This window comes from Ctenocephalides felis, unplaced genomic scaffold (genome assembly GCF_003426905.1).
Source record: "Ctenocephalides felis isolate EL2017-DRISC unplaced genomic scaffold, ASM342690v1 CF-g0.4_SCAFFOLD_01886, whole genome shotgun sequence".
Taxonomy (NCBI): domain Eukaryota; kingdom Metazoa; phylum Arthropoda; class Insecta; order Siphonaptera; family Pulicidae; genus Ctenocephalides; species Ctenocephalides felis.
The window spans coordinates 23,238,648-23,253,496 of record NW_020538040.1 but is presented as its reverse complement, the minus strand read 5'-3'; the positions used below and the strand labels follow the sequence as shown (position 1 = coordinate 23,253,496).

General features: G+C 29.5%; 1 pseudogene; it reads right to left on the bottom strand.

Moving 5' to 3' along the window:
• LOC113374775 overlaps positions 1-14,551 on the bottom strand; it is a 16,032-nt pseudogene extending 1,481 nt beyond the window's left edge.
• Positions 14,552-14,849: the final 298 nt, after the last annotated feature.

Genomic DNA, 14,849 nt, shown 5'->3' with positions numbered 1-14,849 from the left:
CTTTTGTTGAATTTTTGTACGTTTTCTGCAACGTCATGGACAAATGCTAGTTGTTCTTTTTTAAAATCTTCACTTAAACAATCATAATCTGAACTGCTAATAAGTTCTTTATAATAATCTAATATTTCATTGTATCTTAGTGTTGGTTCATCTCTACATGGATTTCTGGCTTTAACATCTTCCAGAACTCTACTCAGATCAACAGGTCTGTCCTTTCCTGAAAAAAATTATTAAACTAAAATTCATAGTAATATAAAAGTGACAAGATAATAGAAAATTATCCTTATTAACATGCCAAAGAAAATATATATATTTGACAAAAAATATGATTTGTAATTCTTCAGTTTTAACATCCAACATATATTTTCGTTAATTCTTCAGTTTAACATATAAATTAGAAAAAAGTATGTGTGGGTATCATCAATAAAGAGGTGTAATTTGCATTATTACTTTAAGGCAAGATGCATAAACCTGATATGTGTAATAATAGACTTAATCAACCAAAATTGAGATTTAGCTATTTAGATGAAATAACAATTTGTTTCTAAAATAAAGTTTTCTCTTTCACTAAGAACAATATTGCCATTTTCAATTGATACCTCTCAAACATATTCGTGAGTGTTTTAATTCTATTATTTATAGTGCACAAAGAAGTGCTTATATGTACTAAAATAATAAGCGCCTACAATTCTACATTTTAATAAATCTATATCATTCAACCAATTTCGTAGAACTGTTTAGTGTTCAGTGCATAAATTTATCGCCATATTAAATTTATTAAAAACGCCAAAACAATTTTTAATTCCATAAACTCTTAGAAAAGATACAATTTATCACTCCAAGGCCAGGACTTCGATCCAACAGAATAATCTATACAGCAAAATCCTCAAAAAGTACGTGCATAATAGCCCTTTGTCAATGAGTATTGCGGCAGTTTGAACTTTTTCGATATGCGTCAACAAAGTTTTGAGGTAACATAAAGAAAAAACTTAAACACCACAATATTTTGTGTAATTAATTGTTTCACCAAAGTCATATTATTTAATCAAAGTATTATTTCATGTTACTTAATTATCATAGTTTTTTATAAAGTTTACGTGTATGTATGTGTATGTATTTATGTACTTATATGTGAATGTGCATATAGGCGTATGTATGTATATGTATGCGTAATATATGAGTATATCTGTATGTATATCTGTATGTAAGTAGATGTGTATGTATGTGTATATGTATGTATGTATATATATATATATATATATATATATAATATGTGTTATATATATGTGTGTGCATATGTATATAGATATAAATATATAAGTTATGAATTAGCAAACAATATTATAAAACTGTATAAAGCCGATTGGCGTAATAAATAAATAAATAAATAAATAAATAAATAAATAAATAAATTATTTTGTAAATTTTTTTTTTTATAATTTCAATGAAATGGCTTGGCCGGTCGTTTTGCAAACCTAATCGCGGCTCTTCCTTATCGAGTTTAATCCAATTTTTTTTGAATTTGAATTTGATTTTTAAAATCGATTCAGAATTGCGAGCTAAAACGTGAACGAAAATGTTTTCACTTTTTTGCTAATTACAAAGAAACGGCTTGGCCGATCATTGCGCTAATCAACGCGAATTCTTATTGGGATACATCGAATGACTTAAATTTTTGAAATCAGTAAACGGCTGAGTTTATTAGAAAATGTGACCGAAAACAAAATTAAATAGCACATTTTTTGAGAAACAAGTTAAAAATGTATTTAATGGAATCTATTACCTTTCAAAAAAACAAAAAAAAAACAGTAATTTAACTCAGAGTGATAAATCGAAGCAAAGGCCTACACAATGCATATTGTCTATATACCCGTACACCCGTACATACAGTCAAGCGGACGTGGCCTGTAAGCGACACTCGTAGCGAAAAGGTTAACAATGTAAAATAAAAGTTATCCAAAAACAAGTTTTTTAAATATTTCTCCAGTTTTAAGACTTAAGAAGGTAACTTTTACCTTCCATATAAACTGGATCCAATCCATCTCCTCCATAAATAAATTCCACTACTTGACCAACAGCATTTCGAACAGTGTTATCATAATGTACCACTATATCTTCTAAACATTTAACCAAACGTCTCTGAAGATAACCCGTCTCAGCTGTTTTGACAGCAGTATCAACAAGACCTATTTGAAATACAATACTATTATTAAATCAATAAGCTATTAGTCAATAAATGAAAAGCTATATTAACTATACAGCTGTATGAAAATATTCATGTTAATGTGTCTTCTAAATATTCATGTTATTGTGGTTTCTGAAGAAACATGAGCATATTACATAGCAAACTATTATCTATATCTATTCTATTATATTTCTAGATATATGAATTTTATTTTGATTTAAAAATAAAAAAATAATAAATGATATTAATCAAGTACATTTTGCAGCAATTACCTTCTCTGCCAGCCATAGTGTGAAAGAAGAACTCTGTCGGAGTAAGACCAGAAAAGAAACTATTTTCCACAAAACCTCTAGAAGCTGGATTTTTTGAAAATTTCTCAAAATGAGGTAACGCACGATCTTCAAAACCATTTGGAACTCGCTTTCCATTTATGGCCTGTTGACCTACGCAAGCTCATCTGAGATATGTTGATATTGGATCCTATAAATATAAAATAATATCAACTAAAGTATTTATTGTATGTCTCATATCGTTTTCCAAATATATTGTAACCCCGACATACGAGTGACCTGATATACGAGTGACCTTACATACGAGTGTATCGAGATATGAGCCCCCGAAGGAGCAGTTCATTTGTTTTGACATACCAGCAAAATTCGAGATACGAACTTTGCGCAAGTTAGAGTTTTCTTTAAAAATGTTAATGACAAAATGTAATTATGAAAAATGTTGTCAGTTGTAACAATTATTTTACAGTTAGTCATTATATATTAATATTCATTGCGCAGTAACGATTTAAACACGCGAATATGTCAAGAAATATTTTGATATTCAAAATTTTAACTATATATTTAAAGTGATTACATTGTTATTAATCTTCAGTTCGCATCTTTTGCTTTTTGTGCATTTACAAAATATTATTTACTTTTGAAACCACAGGTCCAAAAAAAAGGGCTATGACTCTTGAATAAAGTGTGAAATTATTGAAAAATATGAGGATGTACGATAGAAATACATCATAGATATGTACTGTCTTTAAACAGAAGAAGTTGATAAAGGGTATAACTTCAGCTATGATGCTTACAATAATTTATAAACGTTTATAGATAAAAACCACACGGGTTCGAGCTTGAAAATTGTTCAATGAATTATGTCTAACACATTACCACAAGATTGTGAACGGACAGAAAAAATCAATAAATCAATAAATAGTAAATTTAATTTTAATATTCAAAAAACGTAACAGAAACCACAATGCTGGAACGAATGAATGACATATCAATGTACTTATATGGGAAAAAAAAGCTTTGAGATACGAGCGATTCGACATACAAGCGTGCTTACGGAACAAATTGAACTCGTATGTCGGGGTACCACTGAATACCAAAGCCGCCGAAGCAGAATTATTTTTTCCGTTAGAAAGTATAATTTCAAGAGCTTAAATAATAGAGACATTTAGATCAATAAAAACTATAAAACTTCTATTGCATATATATTCACATTTTGAATACCTTTGGAACCAGATTGTGCCATAATAAGTGGGGCATTTGTCGGTGGCAATTCAGCAAAACAGGCTTTAGCAGCTGTTTCTCTTATTGATGACAATTCCTTCAACATCATTGATTCCAATGTTTCCTCAGCAGTACAACCAGGCTGACATGTCAAAGTACCTGAAATAAATTTATCAGTAGCAAAAAATTGTAGAAGTATGTAGAAGTACATAAAAAAAATAATTTCATTAACAAAAAAAAACTAGATTAACACCTTTTTTCATCTCAGCTATATATTCGTCGCATTTTTTATATCCTTGCTCTAGTAACATATTTTTGAGTTCAATAAGTCTGGCACTAGGTGTTACATTACTCGCTAATGCCAAAACTGAATCCACGATTCATCAAGAAGTAAGAAGCTAGCCTGGCCAACCGCCACATAGCTTTACAAGCAACTTCACCCCAATCTCGCAATAGAATGTAAAATATTGAATTCTTAGTGCCAGAGCCTAAAGTTTTCTTATCCATCGATCCACAAAGTAATTCTGAGTTTCTAAAATATTGCAAAACATTTTGATTTGCATAAAAACATCATATAAAGAAAAAAATTGCAAAAATTGATTGTTAATAAATTTATGATACCTTATAATTACGAAAGAATCACGAACACACAAGTCTTTATTTTTGTGTAATTTCTTCCACTAGTGACAAGATTTGCCATAACTGGGCATTCTTTATTAGGTTTCAACAATAGACTAAATATTTGTTTTCCTGTAAATAATCTTCGAGGTTTCAATATGGCTGGCTCAGGTAAATCAATTTGCAATGTTGCATCTGGTCCAGCAAGAAAGCATGCTGCCAATTGCATAGCCTGCTCATGAGTCAAGAATTCATCTCTTTGTGTTAAAAGATAACCACCTAATTGAAAACCAAGAAAAATTATGATCAATATATATAATTAACAAATTTGGTTTTAATGTATTTTAACCCTTTGCCGAACAATAATGGTTAATAAATTTGTATGTTTAAATGGCAAACTGAATGATTACAACTACTATTAACATTATGGTTTTTCAAAAATCACCTGTGATAAAATCTTGTGTTGCTGCAATTGTTAACTCTCCATTTCTGGGTGTTACTAAGTTTGATGTATTTCCCATTAGGACAAGGGCCTCCGCTCTTGCTTCTTCAGTTTGTGGAAGATGCAAATTCATTTCGTCGCCATCAAAATCAGCATTATAAGGAGTGCAAACACATTCATTAAATCTAAAAGTTCTCTGGGGTTGAACTTTGGCTCTGTGACACATAATACTTAATTTGTGCAAACTAGGTTGCCGGTTAAATAATACCTGAGAGTTAAAACAAAAATTAATATTAAATTTAATATGCTTAGCGAAATATTAAATAGCTAATTCTATGGAATAATGTTATACTGATACACAGTAGATTAACCAAACAGTAATTCATTAACGAATTAATATTTTAAGAAAACAGTTAACCACTGGCTATTAACTTTCCGAAGAAAAAGTTTGTTTTCACAAAAATCGGAATTGCTAATTATATGTTTTCTCGACGTTTCGAGTCATTTTGAATCGTTTGAGATTAAATTTGCAAAAAGTATGGATAGGTTTATGTGAGCCGATTTGACCTTTTATCGACGTTTGCTCAAAAACGGCTGTAACAATTTTAAAAGTTCGTCATTCAATGTAACCCGACAAAGACTCGCGTTTACCAATTTTGAGCGACGACCGGCTTAACAAGCAAAAATCAGGACCGATTTATAAAATCCCACAACTATTAGAAATTTATCATTTGGAAATCATGCTGATTCATTTTGGCAAAGATCCCTCGGGCAGTTCGTTCGTAATTGATTGTTAAAAATATTTTTTGCGATTTTAATAAAATTTTCTACAGCGTAATAAAATTCATGGCCAATGAACATACTGAAATATTATAGGCCTATGACAAGTGGTTTAATCATAATTAAAGTTTAGATTAATGAGCCGCGCTTTTACAAACTACACCGTGTATGTATTACGTATTACCAAGTGTTCGTTTTTGAATATTTTGTGATATTTAAACTATTTGTCAAAAACACCTAACATGTATAAATATTTGACAAAATTGAATACTTCGAATTCGTTTACTTAAAAATCACTCGAAATCATTTTTCAACATTTTAAGTAATTAATTGTTTGTTCATAAATACTCAACTGATATCATAAACAATTATCAGACAAATTAATATGCAATACTAAAAATATAAACTAGTGCATGGGTGCATGGCATCGTGCCTTAAGGCAAATTTCTGCAGCTTCCCGTACCGTAATAAAAAATCTTGGTACGGAACCCAAAAAAAAATTACACAAAATATGTACACGTTATCAAAATCTCTATAAAATATCTGACAATTTGATGTACATATGTCCAATAAACATTTTTGACCGCCAAATGATATTTTTTTCAACTTATTTTTATTGAGAGTCCATAACCGCTTGGCCTGCCTTCCCAAAAATTCAATCAGTTTTTCATCTTGTCAATATAAGTAAAATGTTTTTTGGATTATTAAAATCGGACGCTCCATTCTCTTAAAAACTGAGTTGCCGTTTTTGGCACTTTTTGCCCCATATTTTCGGAACAGCTAAAACTGCATTCGCCAAAAACGAACCAGTACGTCTCCTTATCAATACAAATCGAATGTCTTTTGCATTATTCAAATCGGTTGATCGGTGTTCCCGAAATCGTCAAAAAATTTGTATCCGCACACACATACACACACGCACACACACACACACAAACATATATACACACACACATACATACATCCATTTTTTCTAAGGTATGCCAAAATATTCAGAAACCTTTGAAACGTAAAGATATATAAAAATTTCATTTTCGATTTTTTTGCAAAATACCCTACGGGAAGTAAATAATAATGTTAATTTTTTATATCAATTCTAAATTTTTGGTTTATTGTAAAATTAAAAGTATTTTGGAAACAGCTCTACGCCCCACTTGCAAAAGGCTCCACAGGTTGACCATAGAATTATATATTGATTTCTTATAAATAAATAAATATTTTTTTCATAACTAAACACTTACCACATCTCCATCACATAGATGTCTTTCAACTGTATCACCGCATTTTAGTTCTTGAGCAATTTTTGCACGATTTCCGTATTGCAAAAATTTTTTGAAATCGCTGCCTTTCTGTTGTTGTACATAGTTTGCTCCAGGATGTACATCTGGACCATTTTTCACGAGTTGTTTCATTCTTTGCAAATTAGCAGGATGTACTCGTTCAGGATATGTCAATACTTTTGCCACATATACAGGAACCCCAACCTTTTAAATAATAATATATTAAATATAGACAAAATAAATAAAATGTACATTCATATTACAATTTTTCTTCTGTCAATTAGGTTAAATAAATAAATAAACTACATTTTTTAAACTGTTAAACAAAGTGACTAGTAACATTAACAATATAAGACCCAAACAAAAAAAACGATTTCTAAATATTTCTAAATATGTTATTGACTTTGTGACGCTATCTCACCTGGTGAATTTGTAAATTCGGATCTGGAGAAATCACAGTTCTTGCTGAAAAATCAACACGTTTTCCAGAAAGATTACCTCGAAATCGACCTTGCTTTCCTTTCAATCTCTGAACTAAACCTTTTGATGATTTTTTGGTTGCATTCCTAATGGTACACCAGTAACTTCACTATTAAAATAGAGAGCACAGTGGAGTTGCAAAAAATCCCAATCCTCTTGAATCAATTCTACTTTACCACCCGTTAGCATGTGTTTTTTATCACTTCATTTATTAAAAGGATTTCTGACAGCTTCATAGTTAGATCATCTTCAGTCCTAAAATATTATTAATAAATATTCTTAATTATGTATATTACATAATTAAGCATTATAATTTATTTTAATAATAATTTTCATAATATTAGCAAATATATATATATATATATATATATATATATATATATATATATATAGAGTGGTCCTTAAAATCGTCATTTTCGAATTTCCTTGCTTCCAGAGGCTCAAATGGTTCCAAATTGATAAAAAACAATTCTCTGAAAGTTTTAGCTCTTAATATTAACGTTTAGATAGAGCGCAATTATTTAACGTTAATTTAATATTTAAAAAACGCAACAGAAATTACCGTGGTCGAACAAATTAATGGCATTTCAATGTATTTGTATGGAAAAATTGCTTACAGATACGAGCATGGTTACAGAACAATTTGACTCTGTATGTCAAAGTACCACTGTAACATCAAATACCTACTTAAAAAGTTTTCTCAACGCATAATTTCTTAGTAGTGTTTGCTATAAATTAACCGCGACATTTGATAGTTACCGGTTAGTGCTAATCATAGTATAATTATTACTGAAAGTTGTTTTTATAAACATCAATTACACAGGTCCACAAAAAAAGGTGTAAAATACAATGTACTTTTTACCGCTGAACACAAATCTAAGTCAAAATTGTAGGTCAAACTGCAAAAAATGGACAAAAACAATAAGAAAATAAAAAAATCTCCGATCTACTAATTCTTCTGCATGATAATTATAATCTTATAACTTCTGCCGCTTCCTGATCTTTTTTACCTTAAGTGACTTATAGACTTTCACTTAAATAATCCATTTAGTTTTCTTTTTGTATAATTTAGCAGTAATTTGCCCTATAAGATAATATATTCTTTTAAAGCCGTAAAAAAACAATAATTCTCTAAAAATATAAAAAAAGATTAAAAATTAAAAATGCCAAAAAGTTTTAATTATAGCAGGAAATGAAGTAGAAGATAAAAAAAAAAGTTGGCAAAATGAACCTAGTTCATACTAAAAAGAAGTCTATAAAGAAGTTTCTTATTGTATAGATATCCTCGAATAGTTAAACATGGAAAATATTACGAAGAAAAATTCAATATCTTAAAACTTCTAGACTAAAATACCTCATTGAGTGAGGTGACCATATTTTTTTGCATGAAATCCGGGACGGATTAGAATGTGCGTGAGAGCGGGGGGCGAGAGAGCGAATTTCGCCAAGCAGTCCATTTAATTTTTATGATAAATGAGCATTAAATTAAGAGACTACCAATACTTGTATATGGTGGTACCCCGGCATTCGAATGACCTGACATACGAGTGTTTCGAGATAGGAGCCGCCAAAAAAGCGCTTTGTTGATTCGACATACGTGCAAAATTCGAGATACGAGCTTTGAGCGAGTAAGAAATTTCTCAAAAAATGACAAAATAAAAATATGAAAAATTTCGTCAGTTGTAACAATGATGCCTTAAATTGGTTATTAACTATTTCTTACGTTCCGGCTTTGATGTCAGATACAACAGATGGCCTTATGCATACGGGTGGAACTAGTATTCTTGTTAAAATCAAATCTGCCGGTCGACTTCGTGTAGTATTCATTCCCAATAAAAAAATATTTGACTGAAAAAAAAACAAAATATACATTACCAATATCATTGTATTATTTTAGTATTTTAATTATTTCCTACTTACATCTGGAACTTTTTTGAACAACTTTAAAACTTCCACAGGATTCAGATCTTGAGTTAATGCAGAATTTCCAACTTGACCCAAATCTCGATTTTCTTCCCTTGCTTCAGCCATCGAATCTATCAACAAATAATTAATTCAATAATCATGTTATGAAGAAATCATTCCTTTATTTGCTTCATTACATTTATATAAAATATACCTAAATATGATGTTACTAGTGTATCTGTGGGTTTCTTTCCTCTGAATTTGTCATGTACAATTTTCATAAAGCCTCCAGGATTTTTTTTAACGATTCCATTTATTGCCTCACAATTTGGGCATTTAGACAACTTTTTAGCTTTATCTAAAACCTTTAAATATAATTTTAGATTTTAAATTATAATACACTGATGATGAGACAAACATAGTCTCGAAACATTTGTAAAATTAATATTATTTAATAAATTGGTGCAAAAAAAAGAGTGCTGCTTGTTCATATTTCTGAATTAATATATATATATATATATATATATATATATATATATATATATCAAGATCATGTTTCTTGACAGATGTCCTGAAGATGGAACGTACCTAGTTCCAAAACGTCGACAGTAAATAAAAAGAAATGTTTTTTCAAAAAAACTTTTGTTTTTTATTACTCTTTGAATTTTTTGTTCGAAGCTCTACAATATATATATATATATATATATATATATAATTTTTTTTTTTTCAAATAAAAAAAACTAACCTGTGCTCGTAATTGTTTTTTCTGTAAGCACGTTATATTAGGATTCATCATTCTCCTGGTTAATATCTTTTTATCTGCTGGTTTAAGCATTACATGACCACAAGTCTAAAAACATTCATAAACGTGAATAACACAAAGTATATATATAGCATTAAAATTTACTTACTTTACATATTGTTTGTAAAATATTTATAATATGCTTGAAATAACCAACATGAAATACAGGTAAGGCCAAGTCTAAATAACCATAATGACCCATACAATCTGTTAAGCCCTTATTGCAAGTCTCACACTTCGCATCCTTTTCACTTGTTCCCTTAAAGAATAGAAAGAAAAAATCATGAATAATTGTTTAAAGTTAATCATTTTTTTATGAATACAGTAAAATGAGTAAGTAGAAATATTTGATTAACCACTTAAGCTACTCGAACGAGACCCTTTCGCGCGAGAGCCTCTCGCCACATACAAATATTCGGTTTTCACTTCGATTGAGACTGTCTCGCTTAAGAATTGTTTCGATTTTGCCATTGCGAGTACTTCTTGGCCCTTTATTTATATATTATCTTAATTTTTTTTATCTAAAGCGATAATTTTTAGCTTTTTTTGCAAATATATCTATGAATGTGAGCATAACAATGCTTTTTATAGTCTATAGAAATATCGAATTGTTGAATAGATTATTATTTCATAGAGCTTATAAATTTGTACTTGTAAGTCGATATTTATTAATTATATAATATAATTGTTCAAAAGTACAATTAAAACCCTGCTTATATTTTGACCTCCCTTCACAAAAAAACCCTAGCATTAAGTGATTAAATATATCTCAGTATTACAAATATGTAATATTGTTAAGATTTTTGGTCAAATAAATAAAATGTTTATAAACTGTTTCGAAAACTAGTGGTGTATGGCATCCTGCTTTAAGGCAAATTGCTGGAACTTCCCGTACCGTAACGAAATGTTCGAGGAATATTAAATGTTTTCAAATAGATTATTATAAATACTGTAACATTGTATAATATTTATAAGAAATATATAAACTGAAATACAAAGTTAAAATTATTCACTTAAAGTATATAAGTGAGCTTTAAACCAGAATTAAAATTGGAATCTCAATTATTTTCGATATTCAAAAAAAAATAATGATAAAAAAAAATTGATTTTTTTTTCCAAAAGCAATTATTTCGTCAATATAAGCAGAATTTTTTTTGAATCATTCAAATCAGATCCTTCATTCTCTGAAAAACTGCCATTTTTGTACATTTAGCTCTGTATCTTCTAAATGGCTAGACCTGCCTCTGCCAAAAACTAATCATCACTTCTCCCAACCATTACAAATGTTTTTTAGATGATTCAAATCGGATGCTCTGTTCTCTCAAAAACTCGATTTCTATTTTTTGCACTCTTTGCTCTTTATCTCCGTAACGGCTGGACCTGCCTCCCTATCAATAGGAATCTAATGTTTTTTGACCTATTCAAATCGGTTGATCCGTGCGCTCCAAAACGTGAACGAAAAAATGCAGACACACAGAACACACATCCATTTTTCTGAAGTATTCCAAAATGTTCAGAAACCTTCAAAACGCGAGGAAATGCAAAAATTTTCATTTTCGATTTTCGGCACATTACTACGGGAAGTAAATCATAAAAATTAACAGGGCAGTACATATATTAGTAACAGATTAGTACTTTTATTCAAATGCATTAACTTTAGCATATCTATCAGCAAATACAATTTTTTAAAAATTTTCCTTCTTTCGAGGGCAATTTGTTTATCCCATTTTTGAAAAATGTTTCATAATTTAGATGCAAAAAATTGCATCTACTTCTTTACCCTTCATTTACCCCTTTACCCCTTCATTTTTGCTCAAAAACTTTTTTCACGACAAAAGCAAATGATAATTAAAAAATTGTATTCATCCCCCATTATCATCTAGTCCAAAAAGGACTCGATTTTGTTCCGAGCAAGCAAAGAAGTAAATATGGCAATTCAATCATCTAAATTTTTCTGACTTATTCAAGTAGCGCGCATCTTGAACACTTCCGAACCAATTCTATCTTTCGAATATAGTCAAACATGATTATAAACTATAACTAGTATAACTAGTGGTGTATGGCATCGTGCCTTAAGGCAAATTGCTAAAACTTTCTGTACCTCAATGAAATATTCGGGGAATGTTAAATGTTTTTAAATTCATTACTATAAATACTGTAACTTTCATGATTCTTATTTTATAAAAAGTAAATAAACAAAACCTAATTGGCTTCAAAATGCAGGACATTGTCTAATATTTCTAATCGGGCTAATTGTTGTCTTGACAAGGGCCTGAAATAATATCTATTATTGTTGATTACGGCTTGCTTATGAATAAATAAATAAATAAATAAATAAATAAAAAGATAGGCATTCGGATAATCGAAAATCCGGATAATCGAATGTATGAAGAATAATGTTGTGTATTTATTAAAAATCACAAATGTATACACACATATCAAGGAAAATCATGTTTATTAACAATTTGAAACTTTCTTGTGTATGCACATACATTTTTCTAGATTACATTACATACATATACTATACTGCAGTATTAATCGTGCAAAAATTCGAATTGTAGGTATGTACAATCAACCCTCCGTTAACACGGCATTCTGGGTACAAGGTTCCCATACTACGCGGAGGTAAAAATCCGACATCCCTCCGACTACACGGACTTCCTATTGCACGGTTTTTGTTCAACAGCCCATAAGTTCCTTGCGCAACCTATGAGTGATTCTAGTACATTAATATCAAAAGGGTATCCATGTAAGTTTTGTTATCGACTTTTATCTTTTAGACATGCCTGACTATATAATAGCTGTCGCGCCAATTTTTAAATAAAGTGTCTATTAGGGTTTGTCGGTTTTCGAAAACCGGCTTTTTGATGAAAATTATGAAATTCGAAAACCGTTTTTAGCGGATAAAATCGGTTTTTACTGTATAAATGAAAAATGACAAATATACTAGATAGAAGCAAGCGTTTTAATACTTGGAATCATACGGTTCGATAACATTTGGAATCAGTCTGTTATAGTTCGAAGACAGATGAGATCTTAGTATTTGTCAAATGTATATATTAATTTAAATTATTATATCAATGTATATATTAATTGAGATCAATGTGACTTCTTGTTGAAGTAGTTAATTGCTTCACTCAAACTTTAAAAAAGAGTTTTCAGCCCTACAAGCCACAAATAAAAAAACAAAATCTTCAGAACTATTATATCACGGTTTAATAATGATTAAGCCTAGTTCAGTTCCAAATGAGAAAGTATTTTCTATTTCGGAAAATTTTGTGCGTAAACGAAGGACACTTCTAAATAACAAATCGATAGACGTCCTCAACTTTTAGCAACCATATTTCATTATATCAAAAAATAATTAAATATTTGAAATTAATTAATTAAAATTGATCGGAATTGAATAAACTCGGGGTTTTTATTTAATTGTTTTTAAAACTAAAAATTGACATTAACAAGTATGTATCAATATTTATCTGTTTAATTACAAGTTAGGTTTTTTATTTAAAAATGTATTATTTTTATTTATACAAACTCTTTTTTTTCACTATCATACGAATATTTATAATCTCTTATGTGAAAATGATGCATGTATAATGAATAATCATTTTCAAAGTTATTTAATCCAGATTAACTATTATTTCTTTATTCTACTAATTAAAATTAAAATAAATATGTTTACTATTCATAAAGTTGAACATTAAATAAATTTTGTCAAAAACTGCTATAAATGACACTAAATTTGCCAAATTTTTTTCTTTGTTATTAGAGAATATTCGAGCAAAAATTAATTTTTTATATAAAATTCAAAAACCGGCTAAAACCAGTTTTCTGAGAAATTTACAATTGGAAAACCGGATATCTGAAATGTCGGTTATTGTATAAACCCTAGTGTCTATGTCATACATGTCATTTCGTCCGTATCACTCCTACTTCAAGTTGTATTCCTTGGTCTCCATATAGCACGATAAAAATGGTGCAATTTATACTAACTCTGAGTCTTTCATAGCATGGTTCCCATACTATATAAGTTTCCATAGAACGCACTACGAATTAGCTGGAATTGTATGTTAAATACTAGTTTTTTATAGCACGGTCCCCATACTGCACGGTATGCACTTGCCGCGTTAAACGAGGGTTGACTGTATATATATATATATTTATATATATTACCATTCTACGATCCATAACTCCATATTGCGTTGGAATTCGTTGACCCCCTTGACTATACAAATTTTTATCAAATATTTGAATGTGAGCTTGTTGCTGAATGCTCTCAGCACTATCCACTCCGAAAGTAACATGTGAACTGAAAATGTAAAAGAGGCGTATAAAAATTTTAAATTCTAAGTTTAAACTTTTAGTACCATGCTTACATATCTTTTACTCGATCCGTTTGTCTGAATTGTTCTTTCGGCATTGTATAAAATGTATATAACTTATAAATATGATATATAAGAATTTCCTCTATATTTATTTACATTTGAAATACTGTTAAAACAAATAGAAACCAAAGTAATATATTATTTATATTTAAATTTCTCTCAAAATGTACATGTTATATTTTGAGGTTATATATTGCATTTCATATGTCAACATAATATGAACGTGGGATCAGTTCAACACGAAGTTATTTGCATATCAAAAGTTGAAAACAATGTAACCAACAGAAAGTAAATGAACCGTTACTTTTTCGATTTCAGCTGAAAGAATATTTGATTTTTTTTTATTCAAAAGCAATCTACCACATCCTGGCAAAAACGTACTTACTCTAAACATGATATTATTGTGTATAATTCATATAGATCATATAGAGGCAATAGATACAATTTGTTTTATATGA